Raw genomic sequence first — 24,396 nt, 5'->3', positions numbered from 1 at the left:
GAGGAATGATCGGAACCGGACTGTAGAGATGGTAGGACTCAAGCGGCGTCGGATGCGGCGTCGGCGGACGCCGTGCCGGCGTCGGGTCCGGATGAGGGCTAAACTGGGGTGTCGGCGTCACAGGCGTCGGCGGCGCCGGTGACGGCGTCGGTGGTTCAGGCGTCGGCGCCGGTGGAGGAGTGACTAGGTCAACCGGCGTCGACTGGGGCCCAGGCAAGGGCCCCGCGGGGACCTGCGGCGTCGAGACCGGAGTCGTCGACGGCGCCGGGGCCGGAGCCGCCGGCACGCGAGGTCGCCCAGTCGAGTCCGCGGGGCCCGAAGGCGCGCCAGCGGGCGTCGACGGCGGGGCCAGGCTCCTCATGGCCGAGAGGAAGGCACTGATCTCCGCCGGCGCCGCGTCAGCCCCAGGGACCGGAAGGTATGGGGGCGGACGCGGCACCTGCGGCTCCGCCGGAGCCGCGGGGGTGGAACCACCCTGACCCTCGGCCGAGTCGCGCGACCGGCGAGGGGAGTCCGAAGAGCGATGTCGCCTCTTGGACTTCTTTGAGCGTTTGGACTTACCCGACGACTTGGAGCCGGACGAGCGATGGCGTCGGCTAGGGCTCCGCGAGCGATCCTTGGACCTCCTCCTGGACCGGGATCGCGCACGACGCGGAGCCGAGTGGCGAAGCTCGAGAAGCTTGCGGGACCGCTCCCACCTAGCATTCGAAGTCAGGGCCTGACAGTCGTTGCACGACTCCGCGTCGTGGTCGGGGCCTAAGCAGTAGAGGCACCGGCGGTGGTGATCGGTCACCGACATCAGTCGATGACAATCCTCGCAAGCCTTGAACCCAGGCATCCTACTGGCACCAGATGTCGACAGACAAGGATCAAAAATGATCAAAAAAGATTTAGTCAAAAAAGACTAAAAGGGGTAGCTCTCCCGGATCTGCGCTTACTGGCGCGGAAAAAAGAAGAACTGACGTCAGCGCGCGAGGGCGGCGTCTAAGTACTCCGACGACGTCATCCCGGCGCACGACGCCGACGACGGACGCGGAGCCGCAGACGACGCCTAGCGACGCGCAAGGGGTATTGCTGACGAAAAATCTTCCGGATCCAGTCTGACGCCTGGGGATATTCTAAGGTGAGGAATCTAACTAACGTGTTTCTTTCAGATAATATCATTCAAGAGCTTCCCTACTAATCTACTAAACAAAACCTCTCAATGTCACCACCTGACAGCACAACTCTAACATTAAGACTTCCTTCTTCAACTACCTATTATCCTCTAGTACAATGATTAAAACCACTAATTGCAAGGAACTCAATTGACTATAAGAGAAGATACTGCACATATCTTAAAAAATAAAACAGGATCTCTCACAGACAGCTCATCTCCCTCAGCATACGCCAGAGAAATGCACTGCCATAAACAAGATCTTTGGAAACAAGATCAGCAAAATCAAGCACCACATCATCAACTAGGACCCATCCATCATGATCACCTTAATCCATCATTGCAATGCACCAAATGGACTATCTTCAACGCCCTCTCCTCAGATGACATAGCAAGTCTCCTCCAGTCTCTAAAAGTCACACCCTACAGAGACAACATTGTCCATACATCCATTATAAAAGAGGCATGTGATAATGCTCTGCATAGTCTTATCAACATCAATGCCTCGCTTACAGAAAGCATCTTCCCAGACTTCTTTAATTTTGCAAACAATCCTGCCTGTCTTCAAAAATCAGATTTAGATCCAGGTTACCTACCCAAGTACTGCTCAAACATTTACCTTCCATTCATGGGGAACATCAATGATTGGCCAATCAACGTACAGCCAGCTACATCAGACAATCAGACCAACAACCTCATACAGTGATAGAAATCATGACCCAATCACACACAGGCAGACACCATCAGAAGTAAACTACCAAATTGCAGGTAATGACAACCTCAGTTTCCCTGATTTTTTGGCTCTGATCAGATTCTCTTCACTAGAATTGTCTTCAAAGGCTCCATACCAAAGTAATTCATATCGAACTCTCAGAGCCCAGCTCATCCAGATGGGCACCTCTAAATCAAAATCCATCAGCGTGGTCTCAAGTATACCCCAAAACTCAATTATCTCTCTAGTGATATTCAACCTCTGTATGGAGGCCGCCAGAGCCACTCTAGCCAGCAAGTACATCAAGCTACATCAATATGTTGATGACACACAAATACTGTACTTGAAACGTTTGTTTCTACACACTGTTTACCATCTAAAGAGCTGTGTTTCCAGCAACCACCAATGGCTGTTACCAATAACTCAAAAAATAAAAACAATTTTTGCCCTAATTTCTCTAGAGTTTAACTAATACATGTCATTTTGGCTCTCCTTAGTTTTCAGGTGTATTAGACCTTTTAGGAGTCACAAACAATCAGGTAGACAAAATCAAAAGACCAAAAGGGTTGTGACCTCTATAAAGGTACTTTTCATGTAATTATGTAATTTTAGGAGCCTGTAAAGTTTTACTAACTTCGAAAATAGCTTTAGAAATGGATACTGACTAGCAAAGTTGGAAAGCACACCGATTTCCATAATAGAGCTGCTTTAAATAAACAACAGTTTTCAAATGCAATCAGAAAGATGGTGGTCTGTTGACCCTTGCCGGCCACCATCCATCCCTATTACTGTAGCCATCCCTATTAATGTAGCCAATCACAATGGGTCACAAACTTGCTCTGTCTTATTATTATTAATTAGGCTGGTCGATCTACGACCCACCATGATTCAGCATTTTGTAAATTGACTTATTAGTACATAGGTCGGTCGGGAAAAATGTCGCAATGTGCAACCAGAATCTTAGTACATATGAACATAGGTGGCTCAGAAGAACAACTGGGCAATATTGGGAAGTTGCTAAATTCCCATTTTGACACGTTCCCCAGTTTCAAGACCAACAGTGTCCAGAAGAAAAATGCAGCGTTCCAACTATTGCTATAAGTAAAATCCTTTCTTCTGGAAGCAAACTTGAGGCTGCCTTACAAGCGCTAGAACTCTTTCACCATGATTCAGATAAAGTCCTGCTGATAAGTGTCTCTTAACTTCACCTCGTCCGCTATATGTTTTCTCACTTTTCCACCTCGCCCCCCTTCGAAATGTCCACTATGCAACACTGCCATCTAATTAGTGGTCTCTAGAAACTTGGCAGAAGGATACTTCCACTGAGGCAACTCCATAGGCTCTTCCTCTTGCCTTTCATTACCTGCAAGAGAAACAGCATCATTCACAAAGGACTTTAAAAAAACACCACTTCTGACATGTCCTTTAAAGTAAAAACATCTTGCTGCATCCACAGCTCCCAGAGGTGTACAAAATTAGAGACTATGAGATGAACGAAGACGAAAACAATGCAGCATATTTTCCCTGCTAGACTCCAAGAATATAGAAGATAAGGGCCAGACTGGGAACTCAAATGCAGCCCTAGCGGTTTTGTTGCACCACCCTCACCCAGGGGCTGGTCCAAGTGTGAAGCACTGGTGCTTTTGTCACTGGGGGGCGATATTGCTGCACCACTGCAAAACCGGACCCCAGTAACAAAGCCAGCCCCCACTGCTGCAAAACCGACCATCACCCTTCCAGCCTCCCGGGGAAACGCGCGAACCCCGCTACGGTCAGTCCAGCCCTGAACAAGATCATGGTCCAGATCCAGCAAGCAACCTCCATTTTGGGAATTAAATGAACACTCTTCTTTTCACAGCATCTTGCTACACAATAACAACTCAGCACTGACCACTCACAATCAATTAACCAGACCTCTAGAATCTCCTCACATGTGCCTCCTCTCTTATTATGTAACCCTCCCTCTGCCTTTTTGTACAGCACTGCATTGTTTTGCATGTACTAGAATTGCACTCTTTTACGTACCTAGCAGTCCACCATGTCAAAAGCAGCACAAGCCTATTTATATTGTACATTTTCTAACAAATTCAAATTGTACATGTGTTTGTGTTAAAACAGCTTTCATTTATCACACGTTGAATTTATAGGGGCTTGCTTTTGGTGAGGGCAGCACAGTTATGAGGGTGATGTTAAATTCTTAGTGGACTTCTGGTAGTTAGCTTAGACTGCTAAGCCAGTACTAGATATGAGATGTTGCAACAGACCATAACTATAAAGGAACTCACACTAAATGTAACATTTATCTTTTAATGCAGATGTAACTGTACAGTTTTGACATTTGACTTTATTTGTCAAAAAATGTGTATCTTTTGGTGGGGGAATTTATACTAGCTTTAGACCAGTATTCAGTAATGGAGCTCAACAGATCTCTTAATAAAGAGTATCCGTTGTCTTTATACAAACTTTATTTTGGCTTAACGCCATAAAAGACATAAAACAGATAAGAGTGTCATATACTGAAGTATCAGTGTATCATAAGCAATAGTGTCAAGGTCAATCGCTGAGAATGCTGACTGAGACAAAAGCAGTGCTTAAAAAAGTTCACTGGTCGCAACACTAACATTTGAATTTAAAACCTAACAAGTTTGTATTTGACAACCACTTTTCAACTTTTGCCTTCATTTTTAATTTGTCAGAAATTTCAAATTCTAAATCGTTATATATTTTTCAAAGTTAAATGCCTGGCTGGACATTCTATCTTTATTATGAATAGATCATGATGAAGTTAAACGGTATCTTGTTTAAACCATCACAACACTTCTCATGAGCTACTCAACCATGATTGGTCATCCAGGTGTAGATGGACCAGGAAAGTCAAAGAGGTTTGCAGGCAAACCCAGGAGCCAGTATTCTGGTCAATGGTGAATATATAGAAGTCTAGCATTTGATGCTGCTAGTTGGTCCTTAAAATATTATGGATCTGGCAATAAGTCTGACAATGGTAGGAAACATATCTTTGTCTGTATTTAGAGTCTACTGTGAAGTGAATGAACTGCTGGCTCATAGTAACAATTAACAAGCATTTGCAATGAAATAGGTCTCGCATTTACGTGAGTTTACTCTATTGGCATTGTAAATGACAATGCATTGTATTTGTTTTAAAAACCAAAACATAAATAAAAGGCATTGCTATTTACAATGCCAATAGCTCAAACTAGCGTAAATGCGAGACCTAGTGCATTGCAAATGCTTGTTCTTTTAATAGATAGGAGTATTTCTTTACAAACTCAGCAAAGGTTAAAGTAGCAAGTGAAACATTATTCAAAAAGTAAGGTTTATGAGAGAAGAAGCAAAGCAAACAAACTTGTGCAGAAAGATTCTCACATGGAAAAAAGATTTTGGTAAAGTATGACGGCCATAACTTCTTTCTTGGAGTTTGGCACATGGGAGAAGCCATAGAATGACAAAACTTCCCAACTTCAGGAAGTTGTATGTTTGTGTACCACTGTTTAAGATATAAGATATATTGCAAAAAAATCAGTGATACTGTGCAAAAATGGTGTCAGTGGGTTGTGGAACCATTGCTAGCCCGTTATATGATGTACTCCATTTTATAGATGCGATTGGATGTTTACCAAAAAAACCTTGGTCCATTAACAATTAAAACAAGCATTTGCAATGCAATAGGTCTCGCATTTATACGAGTTTGAGCTATTGGCATTGTAAATGACAGTGCCTTTTATTTATGTTTTAAAAAAAACAAACTTAAATAAAAAGCATTGTCATTTACAATGCCAATAGCTCAAACTCGTATAAATGCGAGACCTATTGCATTGCAAATGCTTGTTTGTTTATCGCAAAGAGTAAATATCTGGGCTCTAGAACTTCTAACGCGACATCAGATGCAGCTCATGCCTGCAAAAAGTTTGCTAAGCAAAGGGATAGAGGGGTCATAAACCCCCCGCCCCCACTACACTTCAAAAGCAAAGACAAGGAATTATTCGGTCGAGCAAAGGGACCCCATAAAACTTGTGCTTATCTCAAGGAAGCACATTCTTCAAGACAAGCAGAACAGAGCAGGGAGTCCTCAGCAACAACACAGATCGTTCGTTTACTATTACCAGGGCTCTCAGAGTGAGTCCAGCCTCTTTTCCCAGGAGAAGAGCACGTGCAGCCCTTTCACCCAGGTCAGGTGACTAGAGCCGACAAATAATTGAGAGTGACTAGTAGAAATAAATGCACCATTAACTGCACGGTAGATGGTAAAATACAATACTAGTAACTGCAAAACCAAAGCTTCTGCCGTTTTGAGCCAAATATGTTAAACTCTAACCCTGTCACCAGCCTTACCCCCTTAGTATTGCTGTTTCGTGGCAAATAATGTCCAAAACACGAAAACGACAATGTTAAACTCTAACCCTGTCACCAGCCTTACCCCCTTAGTATTGCTGTTTCGTGGCAAATAATGTCCAAAACACGAAAACGACAATTTCCAGTCTTATTGCACCATAAACCAAAGGCTGTGACTAAAAGCCTGCCGGCTGGTCTACAAATTTATGTTTAGTACCAACTTTATGAGGGGGAAGACAGGAGATGCACAAAGAAAGAGCCGAGCAGCAGAGTGAGAGCATAAAATGTTTTCGTTTCCATATCTTTCTAAGTTGACAATTTCCACAGCCTGAGTTGAAGGGACAGTGCATTGAGAAATAGCACGGATGCTTGCGAGTACCCGCCTGGCGCGATTGTAATCATTTTTGTCACTATTTACAAAGAAAAAAGCTGCATCCATGAATGTTTTGGTCATTTAAAATATAATCTACAGAAGTATGGTGGCTATGTTTAAGTGCCAATTGCATATGCTAAATGTTAGTAAAGTCTGCCCTACATATAGATTCTTGCACCAGAGTGAACGGAAAAAGCAATGGTTTACGAATACCTTGCTTTCAAAATCACGAAGCAAAGTAATTCCACGTATGTTGTATTATTAAGAAACAGAGAAAGTCGATGTAGCCTCAAACATGCTAAAATGTTTTCATTATAAGAGTTACCAAAACGAATTCACATTTGCCCGGTGAACATTTTATGTAAACTAGTCCCAACTCAAGTTCGGTTTTGCACAAATGAAGAGCTCCTAAAATATGTCTGTGTCCAGTAGATGGCGCTCTTGCACAGTAGCCCTGACAACAGAGTAAGATGTCAGAATTATGGAACTGTTTTTGTGTGACCATAAGAAGACAAAACGTGAAGTATATGTCGAGATATTAGCACTAGCGAGAAGAATTAGAATGGGAAGGATACTAACTAGAATAGGTTTGTTTTATAAAGTGGAAGACGCACAACAAACAAACGACGTATGCTTTTAACCCCTTCCATGCTCATGACGGAACGATTCCGTCATGAGCATCGGTTGAGCTGTGCTCATGACGGAACCGTTCCGTCATGGCCCCGCCCGCGCTCGAACCCTTCAGCACCGCGGGGGAATCCGCGCAGCGCTGAAGGGGTTAAAGGAGATTTGTAAACCTTTTCAGAAGTCAAAACACAGCAGTGCCCCTTTAAAGGCAAAACCCGCCAGCTTTGACAATGTGCGAACACGGGGTGCGCATTTTAATCATTATGTTGTTGGCTCCACCATACAGACGGTAAGTGTGAAAACAAGAACAAGTGGCCGCGAAACTGAAAGTGATCGCAATCGCGATCAAACATCAAAGCGGCCGCGAAACTGAAAGAAAACAAATGCTTTCAGGCTGCCAAATGGTGCGCGCGCCCGGAGCACATGCACTGTAGTTGGCGGCCTGAAATGCACTCGTTTCCACTTCAGAAAAGTCGCTTACTATAAGTCTCGCCAGAGCAGCGCTAAAGCGTTGTCTCAGGCGAGACCTAAAAAAAAAATACATCAAACAGATTTGTACTCTCCTTTGATACATATATAACAAAAAGAAAATTTAGCAAACTGTTTTAGCCTCAATCCATGTCTCAACTTTCACATCTGAAATATAAATATCTTGTATTTTTTTTGGAGTAAGCACTACTAAATCGTGTGAAATCAGTTAGTCGAAAGTGCAAAACTGTATTATAGAAACATGGATTTATACAAGTAGAAAAAATGGTGCAAATTGATTTTTTTCTGCATTTTGGACCAGATAAACTGAGTAAATACCCATGGCGGAGGGAACGCCCACCAAATTTATAAATGACTAACAGGCAGGCGATCATTTAAAATGCATTGTCACAGAACCGGTGTCATGGCGATTCCTGACAATACATTTCGCTCTTTGGTGCAGGGCTGCATCAGCATGACGCAGCCCTGCACCAAACAGTTTTCATTTTTTATTTTTAGAAAATAAATCCTGAAACAGGATTTTCTTTTTAAAAATTAAAATGTAATGCCCTCCCTGCCATGGGAGTCATCTCCAAAGGAGAAGGAGGCATAATTTAAATGTTATTGACCCTCACCGTCAGGGTTTGCTTGGTGGTGACGGACAGTAACAAAAATTGCTGTATGTCTGCCCATCCTGATTGGATGGGAGAACATATAACCATTTCTCGGACGGCCCTTAATCCGTCGGGCATTCAGATCGGTTTGGCTACGGCGGTGACAGTGGAGTCACTGCCATAGCCAAACCTATGGTCCATCCGCATCTAACACTTGGGGAGCGACCATTACGTTAGCGGGATCTACACTCTGTCGCCATTGCGATGGAGTATACATACTGACAACATATAAATTAGGCTCTTTTTTCAAACTTATAGGCTTTTGACAGGCTCATCTCTCAACTGCAAACTGAGAAATATTGTGCTCGTCATTCAACACTGGAGGTCTCCAGGTGGACAAAGAGGCATTGTCAAAGAGAAATACGTCTGGAATATTTATCTTACCAACCATTCTCCCCTTTTCCATCACAGCATTTGTATAGCGTGCTTTATGCAAACATCTCTATGTGGCTGGATGCGTTTTAAGAGGGTAATGGTAAAGAGTAGTATTTTGTAATTTAACATGTTAAAGGATGTAGAAATGTCCAATAATTCCACTTGTTTACTGTTTGAGGGCTGTCGTCAGCTGATTAGAGTCTCCCATTGTCACTGCTGTAGGAGACTGCAAGTTCTGCAGGTAGATATACTTGTCTATGAATGACTGGGACTGGAGAGTGACAGCCTTTTCAAATATGTTTCGTTGGATTAGTAAAAGGGTGATGGGACAGTAAAGCTGAGATTGGCTTGATCTAGAAGACTATTTTTTTCCAAGGGATTTGATTTAACACTTTATCTTGGAAGACAGAAAGATGCCTTGAAATACGGCGACATCACTAATACAAAGCACAGGTGTTATAGAATTTAATGAGAAAGTCTTGATTGATGATAGTAGGTTATCATTCTTGTATGAAGATGCTTTCTGGCATGAAGTGATGTTGGTGAGATTGTTGATGGTCGATAACTGATTCAAATGTCTGAAGGGTGTGTGGATGGGTCCATTGATATTTGGCTAGTTAGGCTATGTTGCACTGGATCTTTTCAATTTTGTCAACAAATGGTTTGCAAAGGAATGTGAATGTTTCAACGGAGTGGGCCAGGAGGGTTTTTCATGAAATTTAATGCAAAGGCTGCAAATTATAGGGTAATAAAGGAGCTCATAACGCCTTGTTTGAATAGAGTTGGTAAGAGCCTGCCATACCACACCTGCAATCTGCCATTAAATATGTGGAAGTTGTTCTCCCAAACAGTAATTTGCTATTTATCTATTTAGTTATTATTTTGTAGCACATACAATATTTCGATCTGGATTGTTGTTCAAGAGGAGGACTCTACGTGCTTGTATCTGGTTCACACAGACCACCATGGATGAAATTAGGCAGGAACAAAGTGCCGCCGTTAACAGCAATTAGGAAGAGCAAACAACATCTTCCTAACATCAGTAGCACTGCACATGGATAGTCCACAAAGCAGGAAAGCCAGCTGTAGGCACGGGTGGGTGAAACGTGTGAATAGCAGAGTTTCACCACTGCTCTGCAATATTGCTGACCTTAGCAGCAGCCGTCTCCCACAGCCCCTGACTCAGCACATTTCTACACTATCCCCCTGATGAGCACTGTGTGAGGAACCTCTGACACGGCTGCAGAGTAACGCACATACTGCCTCACCCAGCCATTTTGTGGTGTCTCCGGTCAGAGTTGATTGGATACAGCGCATCCTATTTGAAAGAATTTATCCGAACCGTCTTCCCCGTATCACAGTTTATGAAGGTTTCAGCAAGAGCAGCCGTATGTTTGTATTTGTAGCGTGCCATGCGAGCTTTCACTTCAACAGTAGCTGCCGCCCACAGTACTCTCGCCTTAAAGTGAAGACTGTCGCCATTGCGCAAAGGTAGCCGCTTGTTTATATTTGCATCACACTTTCACTTTAACAATAGCTGTCACCCCACAGAGCACTAGCTGGGTGGGGAGGCAGCTATTGTTAAAGTGAAAGCGTGATTCAAATATAAACACAGCCGCCATTGCCAAAGCCGGCTGGGAGGGCGCAAAACAACGGACCACTGGCCTCGAAGCTGGTGTTCCACTAGTGTACTTAAAGTAAGAGGCAAGCATTATTAAAGCGATAGCTGCATGGCGCGCTGCTGCAAGTACAAACGAGAAGGGCACCATTTCTATGCGCTCTGTCGAGCCTGTTTCAGCAAGACGGGAATTAAGTAAATAGTGCATCCAACCTATTAATGGAATATAGAGTGCAGGGACACATGTAAGAGGGCCAGTCCTGATGGGAGGTAACAACAGGAGACAGGGAGGTACTAAGGAGGAACTAATAAGCCTATTAACAAATCAAAGCCCAACATTTACAAAGGACAGTCACAAAAGCCAATGCAAAATAGGGGCAGAGAGAAGATGCAGCTTCAAATCTATACCTCAATACAGCATGTCTCGAAGAGACAGCGCAAGCGCTGCCTAGGCAAGACCTAAAAATGAGCAGTGACACAGTAACATTAACTCACTTATAATTAGAAAACAATGTATGTGTGTTGTATATACTTATTAGTGTATTCCAAAGCGTATAACCTTTAAACAAGCGTAAATGTAGCCACGGTACAATAACCCTGTTCTGGCAAGTGGTTTGGCTTACTCTGATTAAAGATGTATTTCAGTGCAGGCACTCCAAATATCATCTTGACATTGAAAAACCTTTCATGATGAAATTACTAATATAGAAGTGTTGTTCTGGTAAACATAACTTAAATGTGACATCCTTTAAATACAATGGGCCAGACTTACTATTTGAAAGCAGAAAAGTTAATGGAGCAAGAAGGAGAAAGATATTGTACAATAGGATTTATTGAAAGAAACTGAATGTTCACACACTGTAGATCAGCTGCTTGTGTAAACTTACCAACGCTATAAAACGTTAATACATACTAGATCTGGATAAATTTAATAAATGAATCTGAAACCCCTCCATCACATAACTCATATATCCATCATCAATTGCACAACAATAAAAAATTCTAAGCCATTGAATGCTATCCAGTTCGGCACACTTCAAAGAGGACGAACATCTGCAGACTTCCAGAAAACTGAAGACTTGGTATACTTCTCTTGAAAGAAATTGTTTCCCGTGCTCGTTTCCAGAACTCTGTAGCAGGAAAAAGAACAAATATAAAAGTAAAAACATTAATATTCAGAAACATTTGCTTTGCTGTTCTTCAGGTTACTTGAGTAGATCCCCTCAAAAGCAAAATCCCATAATCACAAATCACAAGTCTCTTTTTGTCTTGCAACACAATATGCCCTGATGTAACTGTATTGTATGCACATTTTCTGTTCTGATCAGTGGAATTATTGATTACACGCTACTGTTCTGAAATTTCAGTATTCCTCAATGTGCCATTTCATAATATGCCTCTATATTTGTTACTGCTCACCCATGTATACCTCACAAGTATTTGTACTTAACCGAGCACAAGGAAGGATGGACAAAATCACAGCACCTGTTGCCTCGATGAAAAAGGACATGAAAGTAAAACTGAACACTTGACTGATCTCAAAGGTCCTGCCGTCTGTGCCACTGCACGTGTCACCTCTATCCTTTTGGATATATTGAAATGACATCCCATCTCCTTCTATCCAAACTGCAGGCCAAAGTATCTAATACTGCCCGAAAGCTTCTACCATTCACTTTAACCCTTTCGCAGCTAGGCCATTTCCCCCATGTGCTAAGCCTTTTTTAGGCTATCTGGGGTAGTTTGCACTTAGGTCCCTGTAACTTTTTGTCCACATAAGGTATCCACGTCAAATTTGTGTCCTTTTCTTTCAACATCCTGAGGATTTCAAATGTACCCAGGGTTTGTGGATTCTCCTGGAGGAGACCCAGAAATGAGCCCAAAATATAGCAATTTGTTTTTTGGGGGATGGGGAAAAAGTGCTGCAGTAGAAAGTTGTTTTTCTTTTTTTCTCTGCCATTGGTATCAACGAAGGATTTGTGGTGATGAAATCACCATCTTTCCAGCTTTCAGGGACAGGCAGACTTTTGACAAAAAAACAAAATTTGCTACCCAAGTTTTGGCATTCTACTGGGACATAGGCTATTTTTATTATTTTTTGTGCTTTCAACCTCCTTCCAGATAGTGGAAGAAATGGGTCGGAAGGCAATAATGGATCCAGGGAAGCTAGACATTTCAGAAAAGTAGACATAATTCTGAATTTAGCAAGAGGTCACTTGCGTAGATCCTTCAAGGCTTTCCTATAGAAACTAACAGTTGAAATAAAAAGAATATTGAAATTGAGTTAAAAAAACAGCCGTTTGTGCCAACATTTTCACGTGTAACTTCTTCTAACTATGGCAGATTTTTTAAAGCAATGCACCTGGACCCTTCTGATTGTGGTGATATACAGGACCTGTAGATTCATCAAGAGCCCGAGGTACCCAGAGCCAATAACTGAGCTGCACCTTGCAATGGGTTTTCATTGTGTACCTGGTATATAGCAATTCATTTGGTAAAATATAAAGAGTGAAAAATTGGTATCAAGGGCACCTATGTATTTCCGAAATGGGAACAAAATCTAGAGTTTAGAAGCAGTAGTTATTTGCACATCTCCGAAACTGTGGGTACCCATAGTAGCATGTGAATTATAGGACATTTTTCAAAGTGACTTCTTTTTTACACATTGTCTTACGTTAGGAAGGAAGACATGCATAGAAAATCAATAGGTAATAACAGTTGTTCTACAATTCTGTGTTCCCCTAATTCTTTCGATTAAAATTGTACCTCACTTCTGTGGGTAGGCCTAGTGCTTGCAACAGGAAATGGCCTGATACGCAACATGGACATATCACACTATTCTAGTAAAAACTGACACTTTTTTCGCAATGTGCCTAACTGTGGATTTTGTACCCTAACTCAGCCGGCACCTGGGGAAGCATAGCAAACCTATACATTTTTTAAAACTACACATCCAGAGGAATCCACTATGGTGAGACTTGTGTGGCTCTCACCAAGTTCTGTTACCCAGAATCCCTTGCAAACTTTGTAAAAAAACAAAACACATTTTCCTCATATTTCTGTGATGGGAAGTTCTGGAATCCGCAAAGTCTCCCGATAAAAATAGTACCTCACTTTTGTGGGTAGGCTTAGTACACGCGTCAGGACACGGCCCAAAACGCAACGTGGACACATCACATCTTCCCACTGAAAACTGACCCTTTTTTTGCAATGTGCCCAGCTGTGGATTGTGAACCCTAGCTCAGCCGGCATCTAGGAAAACCTAGCAAACCTGTGCATTTTTGAAAACTAGACACCCAGAGAAATCCAGGATGGGGTGACTTGAGTGACTCTCCCCAGGTTCTGTTATCCAGAACCCCTTGCAAAGTTCAAAACTTTGTAAAAAAACAAAAACATTTTCCTCACATTTCTGTGATGGAAAGTTCTTGAATCTGTGTGGATCCACAAACTTCTACCCATCCCGCATTCCCAAAAGTCTCCAGATAAAAATGAAACCTCACTTGTGTGGGTGGGCTAAGTGCCGGCGGCAAGGAAGGGCCTAAAACATATTGTGGGGACATCAAAATGACCTATCACAAAATGACCTTGTTTTGCAAGGAGGGTCACCTGGGTTTTAGGCTCCGGACTCGCGGCCATCTAAGGACACCTACCAAACCCAGACATTTCTAAAAATTATATACCCGGGGGAGTCCAGGGAGGTATGGATTGCGTGGATCCCCCAACATTTTCCTACCCAGAATCCACTGCAAACCTCACATTTAGCTGAAAAAATCTAATTTGTCTCACAATTCTGTGTGGGAAAGTTGTGGGATCACCAGGCTGACTCAAATATCCTACCAACCAGGGTTCCCCCAGGTCTCCCTACAAAAATGGTACCTCACTTGTGTGGGTGGGCCAAGTACACACGACAGGCAAGAGCCCTAAACGTATTGTGGTGACATCTAAATTACATATCACAAAACGAACTGGTTTTGCAAGGGGGGCACCTGCATTTTTGGGCTCGGGCTTGGCAGTCAACTAGAGAAACCTACCAAACCCAGACATTTCTGAAAACTAGACACCCAGAGGAGTCCAGGGAGGCATGGCTTGCATGGAACCCCCAACATTTTCCTACTCAGAATCCCCTGCAAACATCAAATTTAGCTGAAAAAAATCTCATTTTTCCTACGTTTCTGTGTGGGAAAGTTGTGGGTTCACAGGGCTGACACAAACTACCTACCACCCAGTGTTCCCCCAGGTCTCCCGATAAAAATTGTACCTTACTTGTGTGGGTGGGCTAAGTACCAGCAACAGGCAAGGGCCCAAAACGTATTGTGGAGACATCAAAATTACCTATCACAAAACGACCTGTTTTGCAAGGGGGGCACCTTCATTTTTGGTCCCGGGCTCAGCAGCCATCTAGGGAAACCTACCAAACCTAGACATTTCTGAAAACTAGACAGCTGAGGGAGTCCAGGGAAGTGTGGCTTGCGTGGATCCTCCAACGTTTTCCTACCCAGAGTTCCTACAACACATTTTTGGCTGGGATCCCATTGCTGGAACAAATGTCCTACAACTCAGCATTCCCATCAGTCCCCCGAGTAAAATGACATCACTTGTGTGGGTGGGCTATGGGCCTGCAACTGGGAAGGGCTAACAACATAGGGATTGAGGGGATAACACAGCGCTATATTTTTTTTAAATACGTTTTTAGGCGATTCTGCATTCAACACTCACGCAAGTGAGGTATGATTTTTATTGTGAGAATAAGGGAAACGCTGTGTGGTAGGACATTTGTGTCAGCATTGTGATCCTAGCCAGAAATGTGAGGAAAATGTGATTTCTTTCAGCTAAATTTGAGGTTTACAGGGGATTCTGGGTATGAAAATGTTGGTAGATCCACGCAAGCCATACCTACCTGGACTCTCCCGGGTGTCTAGTTTTCAGAAATGTCTGGGTTTTGTAGGTTTCCCAACATAGCCATTGTCCCCGGGACCAGAGACACTGGTGACTCCCTTGCAAAACCAGGTATTTTTGCGATTGATAATTTTGAAGTCTCCACAGTACGTTTTGGGACATTTCCTGTTGCGGGCACTATGCCTACCCACACAAGGGGAGTACAATTTTTATTGCGAGACCTGGGGGAATGCTGGGTGGTAGGAAATATGTGGCAGCCCGGTGATCGCAGAATTTTCCCACACAGAAAAGTGAGGAAAATGTATTTTCTTTTTAGCAAAATTTGAGGTTTGCAGGGGATTCTGGATCGGAAAATGTTGGGAGGTTCATACAAGCCACACCTCCCTGGACTCCCCTGGGTGTCTAGTTTTCAGAAATGTCTGGTTTTGTTAGGTTTTTCTAGATGGATGTTCTGCTCGAGAACAAAAAATGCAGGTGACCCCCTTGAAAAACGAGGTAGTTTGGTGATAGATAGGTGGGCACCTGTGCTTTTGGTCCTGGGTTTGCAGACATCTAGGGGATCCTAAAAAACCCACACATTTCTGAAAACTAGACACCCGTGGGAGTCCGGGGAGGTGTGGCTTTTATTAATCCCCCTACATTTACCTTCTCAGAATTTGCAGCAAACCTCAAATTCATCTAAAAAGTCAAATGTTCCTCTAATATCTGTGTGGAAAAGTTGTGGGATCATTGCACGGCACAAATTTCCTACCACTCAACATTTCCCTCAGTCTCACGATAAAAATGATACCTTACTAGGTGTGGGCCAAAGGCCTATGACATGGAAGAGCCAAAAACGTGTAGAAATTGAGAGGGGCCCAAAGCGGGTCCAAAAGGGCAGTTTGTTTATATGTTTTTAGGCTGACGCTACTTTGGGCACCCACACAAGTGAGGTATAATTTTTCTCAGGAGACCAAGTGGAATGCTGGGTGGTAAGAAATTTGCTCCTGTGCGGTGATTCTACAGCTTATCTACACAGAAATGTGGGAAAAATGCTACTTTGTAAGTAAATTTGAGGTTGGCAGGGGATTCTGGGTAAGAAAATGCTGGGGGATCCGTGCAAGCCATACCGCCAGCCAAGAGACAGTACATTCACACCATCCACACACACCACCAGTCAAGCGCCATCCATGCACACTGCCAGCCAAGTGCCATCCATGCACACGGCCAGCCAAGCGCCATTCACGCACTCCACCAGCCAAGCGCCATCCCTGCCCACCACAAGCCAAGCAGGGCTAGACTGGGAATAGAAACCAGCCCTGGCAGATTGCTGCTCAACCGGCCCAGGGAGGGGGGGTGGGGTGTGCTAGTAAAAAGCTCAGCTACCGCTTTTGTTACTGGGGGCCTATATTGCAGCATTGCTGCAAAACCGGCTCCCATGGCCAGAAAACCATCTCCCACCTCTCTGGCCCACCGAGGAAATGACCGGTATCCACTACGGCCAGTACGGCCAGTACGGCCCTGCAGTTACGCACCATCCATGCACAAAGTCAGCTAAGCACCAGTCCATGGACATTGCCAGCCAAGAGGCACTCCACGCACACCAACAGGCAAGCACCAATCTACACACACCGTCATCAAGCATGAGTCCACCCACACCATTAGCCAAGTGCAGGTCCACACACACCACCAGCAAAATGCCAGCCAAATGTCAGTACATGCTGACCATCAGCCAAACTCCAGTTTACACACATACAAACTCTCCCTGGTTCCTAGAGGGCTTTTGCCCCCGCTTGGGTGCAGATGAGACTACAAATATCACTGAAACAGCCAAAATGTGTGCCTAAAAAATGGGAGCGGCCCTTGCCTATTCTCACTGGCATGCCTATAAACATATCTCTGGTGTCTAGTGGGCTTTCTGCACCCCGGGGAGGGCAGATAAGTGGCTATTGCCCTAATCCACCTTCTGCGGGGCACAAACTTTTTTGGGGGTGGGGGCATTAGCATGCCCATTCTCAACAGCCCCTATAAAAATAAAAAATAAAAAACACTGGTGCCTAGTAGGCTTACTTACCCCACGGGGGCAGATCAGGGATTACTGCCCCCATCTGCCTTCTGTGGGAGGCAGAAAGACTCTGGCAATTTTTTGGGGTGAGTAGGGGGATTTGCATGCCCATTTTTGACAGCCCCCACCCCTACATATAACAGAAACCAATCCCTGGTGCCTAGTGGGCTTTCTGCCCCCCTCTTCGGGGGCAATGTAGGGGCTATTACCCCATCTGCCTCCTGTTGGGGGGAGAAAGACTGTGGAATTTTCTTTTGAGGGGTGGGGGCATTGGCATGCCCATTTTGTGCCGCCCCCACCCCTGTATACATAAAAAAAATCCCTGGTGCCTAGAGTGCTTTCAGCCCCCTGGGGGGGGAGATTGGGGGCTATTGCCCCAATTGGCTCCCAGGGGAGGCAGAAAGACTGTGGAATTATGTGGGGGGGGGGGGGGGTGGAGGCATTGGCATGCCCATCTCGTGCAGACCCCACCCCTAAATGTGCTCTAAATATAAGTCCCTGGTGCCTAGTGCAATTTTGCCCCCCCCACTCCGGGTGGACAGATTGGGGTTGATTGCCCCAAGGGGGCAGAAGACTGAAACTCCCTGTGGATCCCTGCTTGGGGACCGCCCTACTGAGGCGATCCCAGTGGTCGAAGTGGGGGAACAAAAGTAGGGGAACTGTGGGGGGAGAATCAGAGGGTGGGAATAACCTGTGGATTGGGTCAGCGGGTGGAGAAAGAGCAAAATATCCCTATTTTTAGTATTTGTTTCCCATTTCACTAACCGGTTACAGCTTATTACGTTATTTAATTTAACCAATGGATACACATGTTTATTTAAGGTTTAATATGAGTAATTGACATTAAAATACATTCACAAAGTGGGATACGTTTCCAATCACAGAATGTCCCAAATATCCTTAAAAGTGGAATAACAAGCCATTTGTCTCCCAGCCATGGGGTTTCTGTCATCAGCACTTCTCCTCCCTTTTTTCCACAAGAGCAGTTCAAACATGAATGGCAAAATGTCCTAGTTTGCAAATGTTTCCCACATAATTATGGCTCTGCCATATATGCCACATAATACATAATCTACTGCATAATCTGACCTAATAAATTGTTTATTTATTTATTTTATTTTGGTTTTAATTTCCTCAAGGTGTTCATCTGAATGTTTGCTCCTTTTGTTGTGGCACTGATATGTTTCTGCATGTTTATAGCTCAAACGGATCAAAAGTTACTACAAATGTGACTTGTGCTGCTCTGAAGTGGAGAGCCCTTTGCAACGGGTGACTAGTCACCTTTCTTACTGCTGCTGTTGTATGTTCCACTGGTATTAATAAGAAAACATCTTTGTAGAGACTGTTAGCATGTGTAAAAATTTCAAAATAATTTAAGAATCAGAAAATTTACAACACCACTAATACCAGTATAGGATGTCAGAGCACTTTACATCACACATATTACACAGAGACAATCAATCATAAGTGTGTAAATCACTGTATAGGAAATGTTACATAAGACAAAGGACTACAAGGTGTAGGAGTCACATGACAACCATACTAGTAGGCAGCATAGTTTAATAGTGATTGGTCTGGAGAAACTCAGAATTTAAAAAGTAATACCATGGACGGAGGTTCTCTTTAATAATCAGAATTATTTCTACACAAGTGAACCGTTTTTTGCAACATTTGGATAATCATAGACTGGGGAAAAAAACATAACGCTCTAATTCATACCTTGCAGTTTGCATGCAGCTCTTACATGACAGTTAATAGCTCACTGTTCTATGTTAGGAATTTAACTTATTAACTGCAAGTAACAATAGGCTCTCTCTGTCAAAACCAGTAACTCATTGACCTATTTACATTATGTGCACTCTGTGATCTGCATGGTACATGTTCTTAGCAGCAGGCACATTAACCCTCTGTGCTTCCTTTCCATTAGTTAAAACGTCCAATAGACAAAACACCATCTCTCTCTACTAAGAACATTAACACTGCCGTTATCATGACATTTTTATTGATGCCTAAAATTGTTGGAGGCCAGGAATGAGGCAGCAAGTGCTTTTAAAACCATATTATACTTGCAAACACTACGCCCCCACCTGAAGTCAGCGCCAGCCGCGGTTCGAGCAGGTAACAGCAGTGGGACGGTGGGGCCGGGTAAGGGGGGATCTCGAGGGTAGATGCCGAGGGAAAATTAATTTATTTAATTTTCTCTCGGCATTGTCCATCAAAATCCCTCCTTACCCGTCCCGCTGCCCCACTGCTGTCACCTGCATGGACCGCTGCTGGTCAGCGCCTGGTGCGGACGCACTACCCTACAGCCACCCTCCTCAAGGGTCATGTGACCTTAGTGACAGAGTCACTGTCACTCTATGGTGTGTTGCTTCATAGGCCTGCCAGCAAGACTGGAGGTGAACTTTAGAATTAATTGAGGTGGACAGGCCTTTAAGGTTAACCCACACTTGCCACTGCTAGGGTCCACCTGCTAGTGCTAAGACACCAGGGCTTTTAAGAACTTGCGGACCTTCTAAGGTCTAGGATGGGAATGTGCTCCCTCAGGGAGTATTCTGGGGGACTGATCATGAAGTCTGAACCTGGTTCCCCAGTTCCGAATTCAGCAGCTCTGACCATAGTGCCACACCCTCTCCCCCACTGAACACTATACTGCCCCACTGAGAGAAACTTGCACTGCACTGACCCGCTATAAACACCTGGATGTGACTCAATTCAAATTACGCAATAGACAAGATCAATATGCTGCCTACATTTTTTTTTAACTTCCTAGAAAAAGCAAACACTCATAGGGAATGCAAGATTGAGTAAAGCATGTGACATGTAAGCAGGAACAACATGGTTACGTTTTTCTTTTTACAATAATTATTCAGAAATTAGTGAGTGTTTTTGCCTGAAAAGTTAAGGCCATGACTACAGGGCCGGAAGGGACCCGTTTCAAATGCCCATTGCTTATATTCTTACAAAACGTGCCCTATATGGTTTAAAAAGACCACATCCGTGAACACAGAGCAGCTGTACACATTTTGTTTTCCAATTTACCCATCAGGCAGGTATTTCAGTACATTCAGGAATGGTGCACTTTCCCACCCAGGGAAAACAATGTTGTTCAAAGAGCGACGAGAAAACAAAAGTAGCGCTTTACTGGCAAACACTGTAAAGTAGCGCTAATGTGTTTAGGTGTGAATAAATCAATCTTGCCACCTTGCAACCACTCTGTCTTACTTTAGTTAGTTATTTTTCATATTTTTAATGTTTTATTTCTCTCCGCCCGAGGGTACACTTAGAAATTACAACATTTCAGAAAAAAGACGACGTTTCCAGCAAAAGTGTTTTTCTTTTTAGGATCCATTTACAGGGGAGCAAATAAATGAAAGAGAAGGTAATACCTGTTTCTTGCAGTCTTTGTTTTCAATAAATGAGGAGGAGCAAGACAGAAAGAGAGGGAAGAGAGGGCAGGAGACTGGACACTGTCCTTGTCTTCTCTGGGCACGAAGGAAAAGACAGAGTCCTTTTTTCCCTCTGCCCCTTCCATCCGTCCCCAAAAGCCGAGCCTTAACTATTGGCCTTGGCATTTTCTGCTGTCCAGGAGGCATGTTTAAAATAAAGTAGGGGAACGGACTCTATGAAATTAGAGAAGTAGGGGCACGCCGTGCCATGCGGATCCCGCCCACTTCGACCACTGGGGAGGGGTAACATTGGAAAGGGGAGATTCTCCCCTTTCCAATGATACCTCTCCTGTCTCTCTAAATTTTCGGGAGCTGAAATAGCCCAGCAAGCACATAGAAAGTGAAACTGAAATGAGCCTGTTGGCTCATTTCAGTTTTGGTTTCAGAGAAATGATGTCAGCGCGACGTGCGCGCTGATCGTCACTTCCCTGAAACAAGCCAAACAGCCCTGGGATCAGGGGAAGCCCTTCTCAAGCTCCCGATGCTCTTTAGGGGGCGAAAGAAATCCCTCAAGTGACCACACCAGAGGAATTCAAGTGCCATGTGTGCGGATGGGCGGGAGCCGTTCGAATCACACGAGCACTGTGGCATCGGGCGGCCGGGGCACACAAAGGGTTAATAACTAAACACTCCCTTACTTTCTTGATCAGTTCATTTAGACTCACACTCTATTCATGTGCTGACTGTACACATCTCCTCATACCTCAACAATAACATGTCACTGCGCAGTCCTTCTCCTGATTCGAAGGCACTTACACTTGGATGCAAGCTCTCTCTCAAATGTAACGGGAATAATGAGACCTGGTCCCTTAACAGCTAATTTAACTCCGTGGAACAACTTCTTCTTGCTTACCTTCCCTAGTCCACACCCCATCTACTTCACCAAATTAAATCTTGATTTTTGCTTACATAGCAAACGCTCCTTGGGCCTCCTGGAAATTCTTATTGTAAGCAAAAGCGATTTCTGTCTTCACACACATACACACACACACACACACTCACACAAATATTCTTCTGTTTCAATAATTTCTGAATAAGGTCACTGTTGTAACAACTTTATACCAAGCACACTTGATTTTGGCAACAGCATATGACAAAATAACTACCTCCACAGTTTTCACAATCCAGAAAGCTGCTGTGAACCTCATGCTGAGATACTCCAAATTCACCTACCTCACCCCGCCTGGTCTACTTTTCACATGCAACCTGTTATATAACACATAAAATTAAAGCCCATTTGCATTGTGCTTTGTGCTTAACACAAATGCAGAGGAATCCCTTCATCAAACAACAAATCATTCACCAGTTTTCCTCCAAATTTTCTCGTCCAGCAAGTCCCCCAGCCAACCCTGCTTTGACATCTGCTTTGACATTCCGACCGGAATGCATGATCTCATTGTAAAGAGGTGGGGAGCAGTTCATCCCTGTACCCTGTTACAGGCACCTCAAGGTGCCTTTAACGGGGATCAACAGGGGGGCATCATAGGTCCCCCTAGGCCGACATCCGGCGGCATTGCACCCATGGGGACCCAGATGGGGACCCCCAAAGTGGGATTCCCACAGCTTTTCTGTGTCGGAAAGGCCGGCAAGAAAAGCTGTGGGAATCTGCCATAGTAATCCCTCGGGCGGAAAGAGCTGCCCAAAGGGATTACTGGAGGCTTTCCAAATGGCACGCGGGCTCGGAGGCCATTCGGAAATACGGTTCAGATTCCTTTCCGACCGACCCCATCAAAATGGGTCGGTCAGAAAGGGATCCAAACAGCCAATTACGATGCTGTAGGAACAGCTCCAACAGAGGGTCGGAGCCATTTCCTAGGGCATCGTAATCAGGCCCTTAGTGTTATGGTGGAATCTGAGCAAAGATATTGTTTCTGGCACTTGAGGTTCCACTGTCATGGTCATGTAAGATGAAATATGATCTTTATCTTTAATAAAATGATACTTTACTATCTATAAAGGTGCACTATTTTAGTGGTGAAGAGAATGCTGATGAGTCAGAAAGAAGAAACAAGGTGATGGAGCGAATGTTTCCTAATTTTTACAAACTAAATGTATTTGAATATGTTCAAAAAGTTTAAGCTAATTAACATGTGTTTTATAAATGCAATTTTGTAGTAGGTAACCATTTTTAGGCCTTGCAAGTATTAACCCCTTCGCTGCTAGACAATCCCCCCGTGCTAAGCCTTTTTTGGCTATTTGGGGTAGTTCGCACTTAGGCCCCTGTAACTTTTTGACCACATAAGGTATCCCTGCCAAATTTGCGTCCTTTTTTTCCAACATCATGGGGATTCTAAAGGTACCCAGGGTTTGTGGATTCCCCAGGAGGGGACCCAGAAATTAGCCAACATACAGCTACATTTTTTGGGGGGGGGAAACAATTGGAAAAAAGGGCTACAGATGAAAGCGTCTGTTTTTTCCCTGCAAATGGTATGAAAAAAGGGGTTGTGGTGCTGAAATCCCCATCTTCCCAGCTTTCAAGGACAAGCAGACATTTGTCAGAAAACCAAAATATTTTACACAGTTTTGGCATTTTTCTGGGACATAACCTATTTTTGCTATTTTTTGTGATTTCAACCTCTCTCCAGTTAATGGTAAAAATGGGTATGAAAGCAATAATGGATCTTGGAAAGCTATACATTTTAAAAACGTAGACAAAATTCTGAATTCAGCAAGCATTTGTGTAGATCCTTCAAGGTTTCTTTATAGAAACTAACCGTAGAGTATATGAAAAATTGAAAATTAGTTGAAAAAAACAGCCATTTGTGTCAACGTTTTCACCTGTAACTTCTTTTAATTATGACAGCTGTTTGAAAGCAATACACTGTTACATCCGCTGGACCTTTCTGGTTGTGTGGGATATATAGGACTTGTAAGGTTCACCAAGAACCTGACGAACCCAGAGCCAATAACTGAGCAGCGTCATGCAATGGTTTTTTATTATGTACCGGGAATACAGCAATTCATTTGGGAAAATATATACATGGAAAAATCGGTAAGAAAGACACCTATGTATTTCTGGAATTGGAACAAAATATAGAGTTTAGAAACAGTAGATATTTGCACATTTACCAAATTGTGAGTATCCATACTAGCATGAGAATTATAGGTCATTTTTCAAAATGACTTTTTTACACATTGTCTTTCATTTGGAAGGCAGAAATGCATCGAAAGTCAATAGGTAATAACACTTGCTCTACCATTCTGTGTTACCCTAAGTCTCCCGATAAAAATGGCACCTCACTTGTGTGGGTAGGCCTAGTGCCTATGACAGGAAACGGCTCAAAACCCAACGTGGACACACTTTATAAAAAAAAAGGGTCAGTTTTCACTGTAAAAATAAAGTGCCTAGCTGTAGATTTTGAACCCTAGCTCTGCCGGCACCTAGGGAAAACTAGCAAACCTATACATTTTTTAATACTAGACACCCAGGGGAATCCAGGATGGGGTACATGACTGTCAAAACACCAGGTTCTATTACCCAGAATCCCTTGCAAATCTAAACATTTGTAAAAAGAAACACATTTTCCTCACATTTCTGTGGTGGAAAGTTGTGGAATCTGCGTGGATCCACAAAATTCCACCTACCCCGCGTTCCTCAAAGTCTTCGGAGAAAAATGGTACCTCACTTCTGTGGGTAGACCTAGGGCCCGTGACAGG

The 24,396-nt window shown here is 43.7% G+C and overlaps 1 protein-coding gene across 1 annotated transcript in view; it reads right to left on the bottom strand.

Moving 5' to 3' along the window:
- Positions 1-11,167: 11,167 nt before the first annotated feature.
- BCKDHB (branched chain keto acid dehydrogenase E1 subunit beta) overlaps positions 11,168-24,396 on the bottom strand; it is a 1,118,926-nt gene continuing 1,105,697 nt past the window's right edge. The window contains exon 11 of the mRNA XM_085611011.1: positions 11,168-11,483. The gene's annotated coding sequence lies outside the window, so the exon portion shown is untranslated. The remainder of the gene's footprint in view (positions 11,484-24,396) is intronic.

Source organism: Triturus cristatus, chromosome 6, assembly GCF_964204655.1.
Source record: "Triturus cristatus chromosome 6, aTriCri1.1, whole genome shotgun sequence".
Classification (NCBI taxonomy): Eukaryota; Metazoa; Chordata; class Amphibia; order Caudata; family Salamandridae; genus Triturus; species Triturus cristatus.
Note: the sequence above shows the minus strand (reverse complement) of the source record. Positions and strands in the feature narration are given on the sequence as shown.